Source organism: Ursus maritimus, unplaced genomic scaffold, assembly GCF_017311325.1.
Source record: "Ursus maritimus isolate PB19 unplaced genomic scaffold, ASM1731132v1 scaffold_30, whole genome shotgun sequence".
In the NCBI taxonomy this organism is placed as follows: Eukaryota; Metazoa; Chordata; class Mammalia; order Carnivora; family Ursidae; genus Ursus; species Ursus maritimus.
The window spans coordinates 5,188,686-5,207,657 of record NW_024425564.1 but is presented as its reverse complement, the minus strand read 5'-3'; the positions used below and the strand labels follow the sequence as shown (position 1 = coordinate 5,207,657).

Below are 18,972 nucleotides of genomic sequence, written 5' to 3'. Positions count from 1 at the left end.
ATAATATTAAGTCTTCCAGTCCATGAACACGGGATGTCTTTCCATTTATTTACATCTTCTTTAACTTCTTTCAGCAATGTTTTTTATCTTTTTCCCCTATAGGATAGAACAATCATATATAAGAGTACTTTATTCCTGCATCTTCTCAATTGTTTCTTTCCTATATTTGCCCTTTTCCCTTCCTACTTGGCGAGATTTGGCTTTACGTTCAAGGATCTCTTCGCGATCTTTTGCAGGCTAGTGATAACCGCCTTGCTAGGGTGAATGCCCACATGGACAGTTGTGCCATTCGCCTTCTCTCACTGTACTCACTCAATGTAGATGACATACTCCTTCCTGTAGACCTGGACAACTTGGCCAATTTGCTGACCTTTGTAGTGTCCTCACACAACCTGTATGTACTTCATCGTGCTTTCAGATGGGCACGGATCAAACGTTGTACTTCAGTCTCAGCTCTTTGGAAAGAGGGAAAGACATACTCTTCCTGAGCATGTGGGAAGGTGCATTTGAGATGCCTTTTATGGTTCTTGCTCGGGTCAAAAGTCACAAAGATTGAACTTCATTTTGGCCGCTGGCACTTCAGAAATGGCCACAAAAGGTTCAGTGATGTCTTTTTGGTTTTTGGTGCATATGGCATTCATCTCCTTGGTTGGGTTAATTCCTAAGAATTTTATTCTTTTTGATGCTATTATAAATAGAATTGTTTTCTTTTTTAGGCTGTTAGTGTATGTAAACACAACTGATTTTTTTATTGAAGTGTAGTTGACATAAAATATTATATTCATTTCAGCTGTACAACGTAGTGACTCAACATTTATACACATCAGTAAATGACCAGCATGATAAGTCCAGTTATCTGTCACCATACATTAGTTATTATAATATTATTGACTATATTCCCTATGCTGTTGTTTACCTCCCCATGACTTACTTATTTTGTAACTAGAAGTTTGTACCTCTTGGGGCGCCTGGGTGGCACAGCGGTTAAGCGTCGGCTCAGGGCGTGATCCCAGCGTTATGGGATCGAGCCCCACATCAGGCTTCTCTGCTATGAGCCTGCTTCTTCCTCTCCCACTCCCCCTGCTTGTGTTCCCTCCCTCGCTGGCTGTCTCTCTCTGTCAAATAAATAAATAAAATCTTTAAAAAAAAAAAAAAAAGAAGTTCGTACCTCTTAATCCCCCTCCATCTATTTCACTCATCCCTTCACCACTCCCCCTTCTGGTAACCACCAGTTTGTTCTCTGCATTTATGAGACTGTTTCTGTTTTGCTCATTCATTTGTTTTGTTTTTTAGACTCCACATATAAAAGAAATCATATGGCATTTGTCTTTCTCTGTCTAAATTATTTCACTTAGCATAATACCCTCTAGGTCCATCCATGTTGCTGCAAATGGCAAGATTGCATTCTTTTTTGTTGCTGAGTAATACACCACATTTTCTTTATCCATTCATCAGTCAATGGACTTAGGTTGCTTCCATATCTTGGCTATTGTAAACAACGCTGCAATAAATATAGGGGTGTATATATCTTTTTGAATTAGTGTTTTCATTTTCTTCAGGTGAATACCCAGAAGTGGAATTGCTAGATTCTATGGTATTTCTGTTTTTAATTTTCTGGGGAACTTCTATACTATTTTCCATACTGGCTGCTCCAACTTACATTCCCACCAACAGTGTGCAGGGTTCCTTTTTCTTTACATCCTCACCAACTCCTGCTATTTCTTATCTTTTTGATACTAGCTATTGTGACAGGTGTAAGGTGATATCTCATTGTGGTTTTGAGTTGCATTAGAAACACAACTGTGGATTTGTGTGGATTTTGTACCTTACTACTTTGCTAAATTCATTTTTTTATTATGTTTTTTTGTGTGTGTGAAAACTTTAGGGTGTTGTACTCATAAGATCATGCATCTTTGAACAGAGATAATTTTGCTCTTTCCAATTTGGATGTCCTTTTTTCCCCCCTAGGTTGTTTAATTGCTCTGGCTAGAATTTCCAGTGCTATTTTGAGTAGTGACTAAAGCAGGCATCCTTATCTTGTTCCTGAAATTACAAGAAAAGCTTTCTGTCTTTCACCATTGATTATGCTGTTAGCTGTAGGATTTTCATTTATGACTTTTATTATGTTGGGTTCATTTCCTTCTACTCCTAGTTTGTTGAGTGTTTTCACCATAAAAGAGTGTCAAAATTTTGTCAAATACTTTTTTGCATCAATTGAAGTGGATCATTTGGGTTTTTTCATCCATTCTGTTAGTGTCATATATAACATCAATTTTCATATGTTGAACCATGGTTGCATACCTTGAATAAATCCTACTTGGTGTGTATTCTTTTAATATGCTGCTGAATTCAGTTTGCTAGTATTTTGATGAGGATTTTGGCATCGATATTCATAAGGGATATTGGCCTGTAGCTTTCTTTTCTGGTAGTGTCTTTGTCTGGCTTTGGTATCGGACAACAATAGCGTCATAGAATGTTAGGATGTATTCCCCTCCTTTCAGTTCTTTGAGTTTGAGGAGGATTGGTATTAGTTCTTTAACATTTAGTAGAATTCACCACTGAAACCATCAACTCCAGGGCTTTTCCTTGTCCAAAGGGTTTTTGTTGTTGTCGTTACTTATTTAACCTTACTAGTTATAGGTCTACTCAGATTTTCATTTCTTATTGACTCAGTTAGGTAGGTTTTGTGTTTCTAGGTATTTGTCCATTCCACCTAGGTTATCCAATTGGTTGATTATCCAATTGTTCATGGTACTGTCTTTTAACCCTTTTTGTCTGTGTGGAATCAGTAGAAGTGTCCCTAATTCATTCTTTTTTTTAATAAAGATTTTATTTATTTATTCAAGAGAGAGAGAAAGTATGTGAGCAAGCACGGAGCGGGGGGGGCAGAGGGAGAAGCAGACTCACCACTGAGCAGGGAATCCTACAAGGGGCTGGATCCCAGGACCCTGAGATCATGACCTGAGCAGAAGGCAGATGCTTAACTGACTGAGCCACCCAGGTGCTCCCCCAATTCATTTCTAACTAGTAATTTGAATCTTCTCTTTTTTCAGTCAATCCGTATAATGGTTTCTCAATTTTGTTAATATTTTTGAAGAAGCAACTTTTGGGTTTATTTATTTTCAGTATATTTTTCTCTTTTCTATTTTATTTATTTCTGTTTTAATCTTTATTATTTCCTTCCATCTGCGAGCTTTGGGTTGTTTGTTCTTCTTTTGCTAGTTCCTAAGGTTGTAAAGTACGTGATTGGTTTGAGGTCTTTCTTCCTTTTTAATGTAAGTGTTTGCAGACATAATTGCCCCTTAGCGCAGCCCTTACTGCTGGTATGCTGCAACTGTGTGTTGTGCATTAGTTTTCATTCATCTAAGTATTTTCTAATTTCCCTTGTGATTTCTTCTTTGATCCATTCGTTGTTTGAGTGTTTTACTTAATTTCCACAAATCCGTGAGTGTTCCAGTTTGTCTTCTATTGTCTCTAAATGATGTTTTAAATTAATGCCTCACATTTTTAAATATATTCTGCTGGCATTTAGGTTAAATGCACTATCTGGAGGTTGTGGTGGTTTTCATTGATCGATCAAGGTACATTCCACACCTTTTGAGGTTAAGTCTCTCTATGGCAATGCTTGAAAGGTGAAAAGATTTGTTAAATTTCAAGCTAAGAAGACATTCTCACACCAGGCTTTAAGAGAGCTTTACAAAATTTCCTTCTACGTTTCCAGCATGTAACACAACAAAACTGAGGTATATTTAAGATGTAATACTGGCAACAGAAGAGAGAGAAAAGAGAAATAAATAAGGGAAAGAGAAATAAATAAGGGAAGGCTTCCTGGAGGAGATGACACGGGAGCCAAGACTGTCCAATAGCACGAAACGAGTCAGAGAGAACAGCACCACTCTCCATTTCCCCAACTCTTTGTCCCAGCAAAGCCTCCGCCTGAGGCCTTTCCCCACTAGTGAGATTCTGCCCCTCCCCGGACCCCACAGGAAATACCACCTTCCCCTGAAGCCTTCATGCCCCCTCCTCCTCCAGCTGCCAGCAGAATTGATTGCTTTCCCCTTAATATGACCACCCCTCTCTAAAGATCACTGAATCACCCCTTAGCATTGAGTCACATTTTATATATTTTTATATATGTATATGTGTTTATTTACTTTTTCCTTTCCCCCTGAAAGGCCTATTGTTCAATGTTCAGAAATCATTTAGTTAAATCCTCTCCTTTCATAGGCGAGAACACCAAGACCTAGAAAGGTTCTGTGAGCAAGGTCACCTAACTCACTATTAGAAAAGATAGTTTTAAAAAATCCAGCCCTGAGGTGAGACGTTTTGAGCAGACTAGCTAGAACCATGCACATTAAATATACTGTCAAAGGTTCAAAACACCCAAAATAAAAACCAATAAATCACTAAAGTAATTAGTAAAAATTTATTGTGCACGCACCAAAAATACAGTTTGCAAACCAGGAGCTCTCAAACCAGAGCCTGGAATGAGGCTCAGGGGTATAGTGTTATAAAGCAACTTACGCCGTGAGAAAGCACTGACTTTATTCTTCACAGATTGGCTGCAATATGAGAATTTTCAATGGTTGCTTCACAGCAACCGTGGGAAACAGTTCAAGTTTTGCTTATCAGTCCATACAAGAAATGATCTAGGTCAAGTTAACCTTGCAAAATAAGCTAAATTAAGCTTTGTTTGTATGATCCTACTGGTTAGTCTGCTTAGAATTTTCAAAGCTGGTTAGGTTTTGATTTTAATAGGCTCTATCTCCCAATAAATGTCAGAGAGCCAGCGAAAGCTCCCGAACACAAAGCAGCGCTATCTGCACGGCACTAGGACCCCGGGGGCGCCAGGTTAGTGCTCCCCGCCAAAGGGTAGTGGCTGGGGTTTGAGGTTCGGCGGCAGCGGAAAGCAAGGGGCGGGCGAGGCGGGTGGACGGGTAACGACGGTCCCGGCTGCTCTACTCCGCCCCCGGGACCGCGCGGACCTAGGCGGGCGTGCGGGGAGTGGGAGTCGGGCGCCCCCGGCTCAGCGCCGCCGCTCCCCGCAGCGCACTTTGCTGTCGCGGGGACGCTGAGGGCGCCGGCTGTGTCCCGGGGCGCGGCGCCCGGTGGACAGGCACGTCGGAAGCGGGAGAGGAGAGCGCGCGCTTCCGCGGGGATGGGCAGAGACACGCCGCTGACCGAGCCGGGGCGGCGGCGACGCGGAGAACGGGCCAAAGCGGGTCGGGAAGCGGGCGCGCGCGGAGGGGTGGGGAGAGCAGCCGCCAGGCCGGGCGGGGGCGTGGCCCGGCGCGCCGAGCGGAGCGTGTGGGCGGGTCTCACGGGCCCGGCGACTGGGGCTGGAGGGGGGCGCCGGGGCTGGTGCGGAGGGCGGGGGGAGAGCGAGGTCGGGAGCAGACGCCGCTGAGCCCCAGGCGAGAGAAGGCGAGGTCGCCGGGGACACGCGGGCCAGCACCTGGCTGGCCGTGGGGGTGTGGGGAGCCCAGGGGGCAGGGGTGCAGGGGTGATCTGTGGGACAGGGAGGTGCCGACGGAGCCTCCCAGCACAGCACCGCCTCCGGGCGATGTAGGAAGGACGCTGGTGGGGAAGACGGGTCTGAGGTGTTTGAAGGACACCAGGTGGACGGTTACTATAAAGGTCTGAAGCCCACGACAGGGCGCTGAGATCGTTTAGGAGCGGATCCCGGGAAATGAGAGCAAAAGGACTGAACCTCAGGAACCTGGACGGTTGTGATGCTGGCTAACGGAGAAGATCCTGGGAAGGAAACCTGAAAGCGAAGAGCAGGTACTAGAAGAGATGGACAGAGAAGTGTTCCAGAAACTGAGGTTAAGAGGGTGACCTAAACCAATGGTAGCAATGACTTCAAAAGATGAAGGAAAGGCAGGTTGAAATGTGGGTTTGGAAATCAGGGAGACTTGGGGAGAGCAGGAGCAGGACTAGGACGAGCTGAGAAGTAATGGGGGCTGAGATGGCCTTTGACTTGTCTTTGATTTCTCATCGCTGGTACAGAGTAGAGTTTGAACTAAATTGTGCTGTTCTTTTAGGATGTCTGAGTATACAGGGACCAAGAGAGCTGAGGTGTGTGCAGAGCCAAGAAGACTGTGGAAGGCTTCTTTCTGTCAAGTTGTACAGAGGAGGACCCTGAGTACACCAGCTTGAGGAGACCAGAGATAATAGCAGTGAGGGGTGGAGGAGTGAGCTGTGAACAAAAACAAGGACTCTTGTCACAGAGACAAAGGAAGGGATGAAGGGTGGGAGAAAGGACAGGCTGTGTGTGTGACAGCTTTTGTTTCCTCTTTTCTTGGGAAAGTGGAAGGCGAGGTCGTCTGCTAAGAATGAGACGGTGGACAAATTGGGTAGGAATTAAGAAAGTGACATCGTTTAAAAGGCAAGTTGCTAAGGTAATTAGGTGCGAGAAATGCCCAAAGACAAGTCATAGGAATGGTAAATTATTGAGGACCTTATACAAGATTTTGTAGGGTCACAGGTCTGCTCAATGGCATTATTTTGTCTAGCAGTGATCAGCTGCTGGACAGCAGAGAGTGCTGGATGCCAGCCTAAGGAGTTGGGGTTTATCTTCCAGGCCACCGGGTCCCAAGTCCTGCTCACCAGAGTCTCCTAGAAATCTTCCCTAAAGCACAGATTCTGCAGAATCACTGCCCAGAGATTCAGATCCTGCATGGGTGGTGAGGTCTGGAAATCTGTATTTTTAATTAGCTCCCTACTGGTTCCCATGTAGCCAGGTAAGAGTTGGCAGATCCTGAAGATTTTTTTTTCCATATTATTGAGGTATAATTGACAAATAGGAATTATATATATTAATTATATATATTTAAGGTGTTCAACTTGATGTTTCGATATATGTATACATTGTGAAATGATTGCACGATCAAGCTAATTAACATATCCAACCCCTCACAAGGTAGCCAGAGTTGTTGTGTGTGTGTGTTGAGAACACTTGAGATCTACCCTTCACGAATTTCAAGTATGCAATACAGTATTGTTAACTATATCACCACGCTGTACGTAAGATCTCCAGAACTTATTCATCTTGGATAATTGAAAATTTCTATCCTTTGACCAACAGCTCCCCATTTCCACCTCCCCCTAGCCCCTAGTTATCACCGTTCTACTCTCTACTTCTATGAGTTTAACTATCTTAGATTCCACATGTAAGTGAGATCATGCAGTATTTGTCTTTCTGTGTCTGCCTTATTTTACTGCATAATGTTAGCTATATAGCTAATTAGCATATGTATTATGTATAATATAATAATATATTTTATATATACATAATCATATGGTGATTCTATTTTTAATTTTTTGAGGACCCTCCATACTGTTTTCCATAATGGCTATGCCAATTTACATTCCCACTACCATGTACAAGGATTGCCTTTTCTCCACATCCTCAGCAACACTTATCTTTTGTCTTTTGATAATAGACGTCCTAACAGGTATGAGATGATATCTCTCCTCATACATCAAGGAGCTTTTTCCCCCTATGTTTTCTTCCAGGATTTTATGGTTTCAAGTCTTATGTTTAAGTCTTTAATCCATTTTCAGTTGATTTTTGCATATGGTGAGAGACAAGGGCCCAGTTTCATTCTTCTGCATAAGATATCCAATTTTCCCAACAATTGACCCTCCTTTCCCCATTTTGTGTTTTTGAAACTCTTATTGAAGACCAATTGACCATAGATGCACTGATCTATTTCTGGGCCCTGTATTCTGTTCCATTTGCCTATATGTCTGTTTTTATACCAGTACCATATTATTTTGATTGCTTTGTAATGTATTTTGAAATTAGGCAGGCCTCTCTCCCATGGGGCTGGAGGGTCCCTTTTCTTCTTAGCCAGGGCTGGAAGCCAAGATCAGCCCTTGTCATTGTCAGGGCTGCCACAAGCTGGCAGCCTTGTTTTCCTGCCTCAGACATCTGGAGTTGCTGGGAGCCCCAACTTGGTCTATAGTGGCATGCCAGCCCCACAGCCACACTAGGGTCTGAAGTGGTAGCATGGGCCTCTGGCTCCCCCTAGATAGTGCCAGGCTCTCATGGGCTGATCCTGGCCTGTGTTGCCCCAAAAGTAGCTTAGGCCCCTGCCTACCGCATAGGCAACAGCTAACAAACACACGTAAACAAGTAGTCATCTACCACAAAGATGTCTGCGAGGGAATGGGGCCTCTCACCTCCTGCTCTCCTACTAAACAACTTCTTTGGCCCCGGGGGATATCACTCGGAGAGGAGAGGGTGTCCAAAAGTGGGGACTTCTGTTGTAGAAGGGGCATCCGAGGCCACCTAACTCAGGAAGGATCACCATTTCTCCCCGTGTGGATTAGCTTCGGTATTGCCAATCCACTCCATCCACCCACTCAGAGTTGCCTCCTGCATAGAGTCCCATACAGGATTGTGAGGCATGGGGTGGTGAGGAAGAGCTGTGAGTGGGTGCTGGAGAAGAAGGAGCACCACAGGCATCAGGGCAAAGAGGTCAGACCTGCCACTCAGTACACCGGCTGCAAGTGCAAGCCCCACTTGCAAGCTGTTAGCTGTATCTAATTGGACAGCTCCGACTCCACACAGTTGCAAATAGGAAGTTTTCTGTGTTGAAGTGCCTACTTTATCAGCTGACAAAATAACGTTTTAGAAAACTTTTCACGTTCTAACAGTTTTTCCTCACTAATAAAAGTTCTGAAAGCATTTTATTTTGTTCTAAAGTCAATAAACCACTTTCTGTGGGAAAAAAAAAACTAGGAAATGTGATGCTTCCAGCTTTGTTCTTATTGCTCAAGATTGTTTTGGCTATTTGGGGTCTTCTGTGTTTCATGTAATTAAGATTATTTTTTCTATTTCTGTAAAGAATTCCATTGGGATTTTGATAGGAATTGCATTGAATCTGTAAATTACCTTGGTAGTCTGGACATTTGAACAATAGCCTTCCAATCCATGAACATTGAGATCTTTTCTTTTATCTGTGTCTGCTTTGATTTCCTTCATCAATGTTTCACAATTTTCAGTGGACAAATTTTTCATCTCTTTGGTTAAGTTTATTCCCAAGTATTTTAGTCTTTTTGTTGCTATGTGATTGTTTCCTTAATTTTCTTTTCAGATAGTTCATTGTTAGTGTATAGAAACATCACTGGTTTTCATACATTGATTTTGTTTCCTACAACTTTACTGTATTCATTTATTGGTTCTAATAGTTTTGTTGTTGTTGAGTCTTTGTGGAGTTTTCTACATATATGATCATGTCATCTGAAAACAGAGATAAATTTATTTCTTCCTTTCTGTTTTGAATGCTTTTCATTTCTTTTTCTTGTTTAATTGCTCTGGCTAGGATTTCCAGTACTATGTTGAATTGAAGTGGCAAGAGTGGGCATCCTTGCCTTGTATCAGATCTTAGAAGAAAAGCTTTCAGGTTTTCCTCATTGATTATGATGTTAGCTGTGGGCTTTTAATATATGGCCTTTGTTGTGTTGAGGTGAGTTCCTCTACATCTATTTTGCTGATAGTGTTTATCCCAAATGGATGTTGTCAAATGCTTTTTCTGTGTCTATTCATCTATCATGAGAGGATCATGTTTACCTTTCATCCTGTTAATATGGTGTGTCAATTGATTTGCCATAATGAACCATCTTTTCATCTCACAGATAAATCCCATTTGGTCATGGTGTATAATCCTTTTAATGTGCTGTTGAATCGATTTGCTAATATTCTATTGAGTATTTTAACATCCGTGTTCATTAGGGGTATTGGTCTGTGGTTTTCTTTTCTTGTATTGTCTTTGTCTGGCTTTGGTATTAGGGTATTGCTGGGTTCGTAAATGGTTTGGAAGTGTTCCCTCTATTTTTTGGAAGCGTTTTAGATGGATTGGTTTTAATTCTTCTTTGAATGTTTGATAGAATTCACCCGTTAAGCCTTCTGGGCCCAGGCTTTTCTTTGTTGGGGCATTTTTAATTACTCCTTCAATTTTCTTATTTGTTATTGGTCTGTTCAGGCTTTCCATTTCCTCTTGATTCCATCTTGTTATATGTTTCTAGGAGCTTTTCCATTTCTTCCAGGTTACCCAATTTGTTGGCATATAATTACTCATAAAGCTCCCTAAGATCTTGTTTATTTCCATGGCATCCATTTAATGTCTCCTCTTTCATTTCTGATTTATTTCAGTCTTCTCTATTTTTTCTTAGTCTAGTTAAGGGTTTATCATTTTTTTATCTTTTCAAAAAACCAACTCTCAGTTTTGTTGATATCATCTATCTTCTATCCTCTATTTTATTTATTTCTGCTTTATATTTCTTTCTGTCTACTAACTTGGGGTTAGTTTGTTCTTGTTTTTCTAGTTCCTTAAGGTGTAAAGTTAGGTTGTTTATTTGAAATCTTTCTTCTTTTTTACTAAAAACTTCCCTCTTAGTATTACTTTTGCTGCATCCCGTAAGTTTTAGTAGGTCATGTTTTCATTTTCCTTTTCTCAGGATATTTTTTAAATTCCCTTTTGACCAATGGTTGTTGAAGAGTGTGGACTTTAGTTTCCACTTATTTGTTAATTTTCCCATTTTCTCACTGTTTTTGAGGTCCTTTCTTTCCATCATGGTTGCAAAAGATACTTGGTATGATTTTGATCTTCTTAAATTTGTTAAAACTTGTTTTTTTGACCCAAAATGTGGTTTAATCCTGAAGAATGTTTTGTGTGTGCTTGAGAAGAAGAATATGTTTTGTGTGGTGTCTTTTTGGTCCATTTATTCTATAGTGTTGTTTAACTCCACTGTTTCTTTATTGGTTTTCTGTCTGGAAATTCCACCCAGTATTGAAAGTGTATTGAAATCTCCTCCTATTACTGTATTGCCATCAGTTTCTCCTTTCAGGTGTGTCAATATTTGCTCTGTATACTTAGGTGCTATGATGTTGGGTGCATTTATATTCACAATTGTTACATCTTTCTATTGAATTGACCCTTTCATCTTAATGTAATGACCTTCTTTGTCTCTAAAGACAGTTTTTTGCTTTAAGTCTATTTTGTCTGATATAATTATAGCTACCTTACTTTCTTTTGGTTAATATTTGCATGGAATATCTTTTTTCATTCTTTCATTTCAGTTTATGTGTATCTTTAAATCTAAAGTAAGGTTCTCTATGTGGGTAGAACTGGAGGGTATTATGCAGAGTGAAATAAGTTAATCAGAGAAAGACAATTATCATATGGTTTCACTCATGTGGAATATAAGAAACAGAGCAGTGGACTGTAGGGGAAGGGAGGGAAAACAGAATGGGAAGTCCTCAGAGAGGGAGAAAAACCATGAGAGACTCTTAACTACAGGAAACAAACTGAAGGTTGTTGGAGGGGAGGTGGGTGCAGAGACCAGGTAATTGGGTGATGGGCATTAAGGAGGGCATGCGATGTGATGAGCATGGGTGTTATATGCAACTGATAAATTATTGAACTCTATGTATGAAACTAATGATGTACTATAAGTTGGCTAGTTGAATTTAAATTTAAAAAAAATAATAAAAGTAAGTTTCTTATAGACAGCATATAGTTGGATCTTGGATTTTTTATCCCCTCAATCACTATGTCTTTTGATTGGGGAGTTAAACCATTTCCATTTACAGTAATTACCGATTAGGAAGGATTTAATATTACTGTTTTGTTAACTGTTTCCTGTTTTTCTTCTAGTTCTTTGTCCCTCTTTTTCTCTGTCCTCCTTTGTGTTTGTTTATTTTATTTTATTTTATTTTTGTATTGACAGGTTTTAGTTCTTTTTCTTTCATGTGGCTTCTATAGGTATTTTCTTTGTAGTTACAGTGGGGCTTATATAAATATCTTCCAGCTATAATAATCTGTTTTAAGCTGATAACAACTTAACTTCACTTGCGTACAGGAACTCTACACTTTTATTTCTCCCCTACCCCCCATTACATGTTATTGATGTCACAATTTACATCTATTTATATTGTATATCCATTAATATGATTTTAGTTATAGTTATTTTAATGCTTTTGTCTTTTAACTTTTACATTAGAATTAAAAAACGATTTATTCACCAATGTTACAGTGATACAGCATTCCATATTTGTCTATATTTTCACCTTTGTCAATGTGTTTCATACTTTTTTAAGTTATCATTTTGCTGTTAGCATCTTTTCGCTTCACCTCCTTCTAACATTTCTTATAAGGCAGATCTTAGTGGTGATGGACTCCCTCAGCATTTGTCTGTCTGAGAAAGCCTTTATCTTCACTTCATTTTTGAAGGACAGTTTTGCTGGATATAGCATTCCTGGTTGGCAGGATTTATTTTCTTTCAGCGCTTTAAATATATCATCCAGCTCTTTTTGGCCTGCAATGTTTCTGCTGAAAAATCTACTGATAGTTTTATTGGGGTTTCCTAGTATGTGACAAGTTGCTTTTTTCCTGCTGCTTTGAAAATTCTCTCTTTGTCTTTGACTTTGATAATTTAATTATAATGTGCTTCAGTGTGGGTTTCTTTGGGTTCATCTTCTTTAATATTCTTTAGGCTTCTTGAATCTGGATGCCTATTTCCTTCCCCAGATTTGGGAAGTTTTCAACATTATTTCTTTGAAAAAGCATTCTGCCCCTTTGTCTCTCTGTCTCTCTTCTTCCTCTGAGACTCCCATAATGTTTATATTGGTCCATTTGATGATGTCTCAAGTCCTTTAAGCTATCTTCACTCTTTTCATTCTTTTTTTCTTTTGGCTCCTCTGACTGGATGATTTCCAGTGACTCATTTTCAATTTCACTGATACTTTCTTCTACTTGATCTACTCTGCTTTTGAACACCTCTGTTGAATTTTTCAGTTCAGTTATTGTATTCTTCAACTTTATGATTTCTGTTTGATACTTCTAAATTCTTCTCTTTGTCGAAATTCTGGCTTTGTTCATGCATTGCTCTCCTAACTTCAGTGAGCGTCTTAAAGACCATTTTTTTGAATTCTCTCTTGGGTAAATCATATATTTCTATTTCATTAGGATTGATTTCAAGAAATTTATATTGTTCTTTTGTTTGGAACACATTTCCCTGTTTCTTCATTTTCCTTGGCTCTGTGTTGGTGTGTGCATTAGACAAAACAGCCACCTCTCCTAGTCTTCATGGACTGGCCTCATATAGGAGAAGACCCTTACCAATCATCCCAACCAAAGATTATGGGTGTCTTTCAGATCTTTCTATGTATTTCCAAACCACTGTCTGTGTTCTTAGCAGCCACCAGGAATTTAGAGTGTGACAAGTCCTGTCAGTGCCCTGAGACAGGTAAGATAGAAGCCAGTTCTTTGAGTAGCAGCTGGAAAAGTTGGAATCTGCATATATGATCCAATTCCTTCTTTCCTCAGGGACAATCTGGGAGCTAGAGTTTATCACCCACTCATTCTGCACTGAGCCAAGGAGAAGAGCTGTAAAAATGTCTGCATGCTTGTTCAGACCACATACTTTTAAACAATTGCTTTGCTCTCTGTAGTTCCCAGGGGCCTAATGAATGTCAAGCCCTGTCAGCTATCAGGGACTGGTGAGTTGGAAACCAGTCTCTCCAGTAGCACCTGGAAAAGTTGGGAGGCTAGATGTATAGTCCAGCTCCTTCCAGGCAGAAGCTGGATGCTGGGCTTTATCACTGAAGTGAACTGGGGGAGAAGGAGCCATAGGAGGAGCCCATAAACCTATTCAAAGCCACTGCTTGTTCTCTGTTGTCCCCAGGAGACTAGCAAATTCCAGGCCCTCTCCTATGGACAGGCTAGTTAGAAGCCAGACCCTCAGTCAGCAGCTAGAAAAGTCACGATGCTAGATGTGCAGTCTAATTCCTTCCAGAGAGAAGCTGGGAGCTGGGTTTTATCACCTGCTTGCTCTGTGCTGAGCCAGGGGGAGGAGCTGCAGGAAGTGCTTGCACACCCATTCAGTTTAGTTTTGTTGGGATATTTTCTCACTTTCCCAGTATGCACAAAACAAAAATATCACAGGGAACAACGGCCATGGGTATAGTTACCTGACCCGGCTGTACCCTAGAGTATTTGTGCACAAAGTAGAAAAGGAAGAATTAAATTATTAAGGATCTAGAAGCTCTCTGATTTGGGAAATTGCTCTGAATTTTCTCTAGGGGCACATGGACACTTTCTGCCCTCTGGAGGGAGGAAGGGTGCTGGTGGAAGATATCTGAAAGAAGTAACTGCACTTGGAAATTGACCTATGCACAGCACAGAAGCTGAAGGAGAAGAGGGACACCAAGCAGAGAAATGTGGAGGTACAGATAACACCTGATTATTTGTGGGATCCTTCAAGGAACCTGAGAAGACATATTGCAAAAGAGGAACTTAAGGACGGGTATGCCTACTGATGAAGCATTTAGGTGCTCAGAATACTGGGTTTGGGGATATCACTGTAAATATGAAGATTTTGGATTTTTGTAGAAAAATGTTTAAGTTATTTAAAGAATAAGTCATATCAAACTTGCTTAATTTCCTTCATTAAAAAAAATAAAGTTATTAGATTCATATAACAAGAGAATGCTATTGTCTGTATATTTAATTTTAAGAAATTATTTGAGCAAATTTTTCATCCTTTTAATCAAGATGAACATTGAAAACATAGGTCATTTCACAGCTGGTTATATATTCTTTGTCCAAAGGCTATTACTCACTGACTTACAGTTAAAATTTCTTTTTTTTTTTTTACAGTTAAAATTTCTGCTAAATGTGCCACAAAGTGCTGCCTTGTCTCCCTCCCATTCTTCTCAGTCCTTATTATATAATTCAAGGTCATGAATATTCCATTTGAAGGTTTGTTTCCATCTGTTCAGTACCACCCATATCTACTAGCCTAATTATATCATTTATATTTTAAACATCTAGAAATCAACTCTATAACAAAAATGTCTAAGAAATAATAGTCTTATATGCCATTGCTTTTTTTCTCTTTACAATTCTTAGTAAAGCCTAAAGTGAACACCTCCCCTTTGAAGAACGGACCCCTACAGCATCTCAACCTTCTTGTCTACCATGTGACATATTTTTATCCAGGCCACATTCAATCCCACTGGTTCCTGAATGGACAGGAGGAAAACAGCTAGGGTTATGTCCACCAACCTGATCCATAATAAAGACTGGATCTTCCAGATCCTGGTGATTTTGGCAATGACCCTCCAGCAGGGACAGTAGGGAGATGGCTGGGCCTGCCAAGTGGAGCACCCCAGCCTGGATGGTCCTGTCACTGTGGAGTGGAGTGAGTTATTCCCTAATAACCATGTAGGCTCCAAATTCTGAAGAACAGGGGATGTTCTAGCTCTAGGGTCCACTCATCTTGTCCTGTGTTTATACACTGGGTTCATATCTACCCCCATCTTTTTCCTAGAGAAGTCCCTGAGAATAGTTCAGAGCTGGGGCAGCAGAGACTTGGCCACCTTGACCTAGGGGATGATAAGGATTCATAGATCTCTGCTCTTGTCAGAAAACCTAGGAAACTCAGAAACCTTCCTGAATTACCCTCACACATGGAAACTGTTCTCCGCCTTTGGTCTTTTAGCTTATGTGAGTTATTTTGAGAGGCAGCTACCAGAATTAGTATGCGTGTCCTTTTTGAAGTCACAGCCTAATTTCCAGAACTTGGGGGTCCTTTCTAAATTTCCTCCTTCTCCAAGGTATATATCTCTCATAGCCTTCATATTGGTATTCTCCATCAAGCCCCAGAATCTCAGACAGTACCTGAGGGGGTGCAGCAGGTAGAGGTGAGACCGACCCCAGTCTGTGTTTCCCAGAGGCACGCTGATTCTGCCCAGAGAAACACTGGCTGGAATCTCAGGCTTTGTGCTGGGGCTTATCTTCCTTGTAGTGGGCATCTTAGTGCATATGAGGAGCGAGAAAGGTAAGAAAACCTGAGAGGTGGCTGACGTTTGCTTTCCCCTGACCTACTCACCCATCTTCCGTGATAAGGAACGGACACGGAAAAGCAATGCCAGAGAGTCCTGGAGGCCACTGAAATCAGACTGTCAGGGAGCAAAAATGGCCTGGAGGGAGAGAGAAATTCCCAGGCTGGAATCTTATCCCAACCAGACACATGGGGGCTGCAGCTGCTCAGATGATGCTGAAGTTCATTTAGTAACGGATTAGTCTGCAACCAGCCCCTGCCTTACTTCCCAGTGACCCCACCGGGGCAATGGGAGTGAGATGGAAAAGTTCATCTAATTGTCTAAGATGCTTTTAATGGCTGAATACATTCCCATTTCTCCTTTCATTTTCATGTAATGAGGATCTTGAAAACCAAGTAATACTCCTGCTTTGTTTTTCTTGGGGGATGGGTTGCAGAAAGCCCTCTCCTTGCACGGTTACTCTGAGGCATCTACTAGGAAGAGGGTCTCAGGCCTGAACCTCTCTTTCAACTTCAGCCAGTTAGCAAGTGTGGAAAATGAGCGTTACTTTGCTCCAGTGATGAAGGAAGCCAAGAAAAACTCTTACTTTTCATCAGGCTAAGACTCAGTCTCTCACCAAATTTTTCTTTCCTGGGGCTTAGAGGAAGAGAAGTCAGCAACCTGAGATAACTTTTCCTTTGACCTCCGCAGGGTTCCTGATCTGACCCAAAGACCTGCATGAGCCCTGGAACAAGCATTTTTCTCTTTCCTCAGTCCCAGAGGCTGGTTCTGGGACAGACTTCAGGCTCCCAAGAGGATGTTACTGCCAAGTAATTGCTCTGAAACTAGTTTCTATAGTTGTTCTTGTGGATTCCATGCACAATTTCCCTTCTTGTAGTTCCATAAATAATAAAAAGCCAATGTTACTGTCTGTTTTCTCTTAAGAATATGCACCAAGTCATCTCCACCATTGCTTTTGTTTGAGGGTTTGGTAAACAGTAGGAGTTCATGAAGAAGTTCATTGTTGTGTATACACAGGCAAGATGGAAAGCATGAAAAGGGGATATCCTAACTCTTGGGAAAGGTGGCAGATTGGAATGGACCACCTCTGAATTCACTCTCTATCTTTGGGCTGCCCCAAAGATAGTGATTTGTGTTTGCTACCTTTATCCCTGTAGGTCTGGGACCAATCTTAGTTATTCAAGGTTGAGCAGATGGTGAATTTCGTGTTATATGACCTATATTCACACAGCACTGATTCAACATATAACTTAGGAAGAGTGTGTTTTACCATTACCCTTAAGAAATCAGGGGCGCCTGGGTGGTACAGTGGTTAAGCGTCTGCCTTCGGCTCAGGGTGTGATCCCTGCGTTGTGGGATCGAGCCCCACATCAGGCTCCTCTGCTATGAGCCTGCTTCTTCCTCTCCCACTCCCCCTGCTTGTGTTCCCTCTCTCACTGGCTGTCTCTATCTCTGTCAAATAAATAAATAAAATCTTAAAAAAAAAAAAAACCTAAAAAAAAAAAAGAAATCAAATTAAGGGGCGCTGGGTGGCTCAGCTGACTGGACGTCTGACTCTCAATTTTGGCTCAGGTCACAATCTTGGTCCTGGGATGGATCCCTGCATCAGGCTCTCCACTCAGCCAGACATCTGCATGAGGACCGTCTCTCTCCTTCTCCCTCTGCCCCTCCGCCCTAAAATAAATATATAAATCTTTTTTTAAAAGAAATCAAATTAAGATAAGAATTTAAAATTGGAAATATAATGTAATAAACTTAAACCCTTTTCTTGATAAATGATAAATAATCCTCGACCAAAATAGGCTTAGCCTTTTTAATGCAACAAGTTATAGAAGATATATCAGACCATCCAGGCCTCCTGTCCTAGTAATTCACACAGTGTTAAAATGCTCAAAGCAGTAGATGCGGTTCTCTTTTTTTAAACATGGGTCTGCTTTTACAATCCAAAGTAATTTTGGGTTTTCTGTTTCAGATGAAATGATCCTGAAAGTCAAGTTCTCAGTGGTCCTTTTTGCATACAGATGGAGTATTACCTCCTGAGGCACATACTGAGCGCCCAGAAGATCTCTGACACACCGAGGTGGTGCCTCCTCTCTCCTTACAAACAGCTCCTGCATCTCGCTCCCCCCTTGGTCCCACCCCTGTCAGTTCCCTCTGCCTGCTCCTCTCTCGCGGCTCCCCTCCCCATCATGGCTTGGGTGGGATCAGCTTTCCCCATTTCTAAGAGAGGTCGAGGCTGAGGGTGCAGACTTGGGGGTTACGGAGCCAGGAGTAAGCATAGCTGGGGTCTGCAGAAAGGATGGGATGATTAAGTGAGGGAGCCCAGGAAGAGAGGCCCTGAGCATGGCGAATCAACCAACCGTGACTCCCATAACCTGTCGTGCGCATGCATTGCTTCCTTTAACCCTCGTAACTCAAAGTTTTTTCTTTCCCTTATCTATTCCAAGTGCATCCGCAGTGGCCGCTGTGAGCCAGACAGTGAGGAGACATCGAGGCAGAGCAGGGCTGGGAGGAGCTCTGAATCCAGGACTTATTTCCGTATCTGGTGGAGGGAGAAGAGATGGAAGTGAAACAGCTCCGCGGGGCTCAGCCAACCAGCAAATGTCAGAAGGGGCATCTCAGTGTCTGGGAAAGAGGCGAGAACCGACAGGGCTGAGAAAGTCCCAACCTATGTGGGGTTCGGGGATAAGAGGAAGAGAACAAAAATGGAGACATGATAATCAGCTTCTTTTTAATGAGATGGATTGGAAATATGTCTTTGAAATTGATCCTGGAGTATTTTTTATTTGTAGTAACTTTTGTGAATGGATAATTTTCTTCATAATTCATGTTGATTTTTTGTATCATATAAGAATTCACTTGATTGTTATTAAGTAATGCTATATTTTACCCTTTCATTCCTTTGATAATTTTGGAGGAATCTGAAATTTGATGTTTCCAGACATGTAATCAGAATGCAAAAAATATTAATTCACTTCTGATTATTATTTTTATTTCTTCTTGAAATTTTTATTTCTTTATACAAGATTTCTCTAATATTTAACCACTTAGTGTAAAATTAACTCAGCTTTGTAAATTCTTTATATATATATATAAATATATATATAAATATATAA

The 18,972-nt window shown here is 41.2% G+C and overlaps 1 long non-coding RNA gene, 1 other non-coding gene and 1 pseudogene across 2 annotated transcripts; 2 read left to right on the top strand and 1 right to left on the bottom strand.

The window, feature by feature from the left end:
- Positions 1–77: 77 nt before the first annotated feature.
- On the bottom strand, positions 78–924 carry LOC103665564 (annotated as a pseudogene).
- A 4,587-nt stretch (positions 925–5,511) lies between these two features.
- LOC103665505 lies at positions 5,512–18,783 on the top strand. Its single transcript, XR_569308.2, has 6 exons — positions 5,512–5,784; positions 14,093–14,316; positions 14,670–14,771; positions 16,547–16,665; positions 17,829–17,936; positions 18,304–18,783. It is a non-coding gene; the product is annotated as an uncharacterized LOC103665505 (long non-coding RNA).
- On the top strand, positions 7,814–7,938 carry LOC121106136. Its single transcript, XR_005838886.1, has one exon.
- Positions 18,784–18,972: the final 189 nt, after the last annotated feature.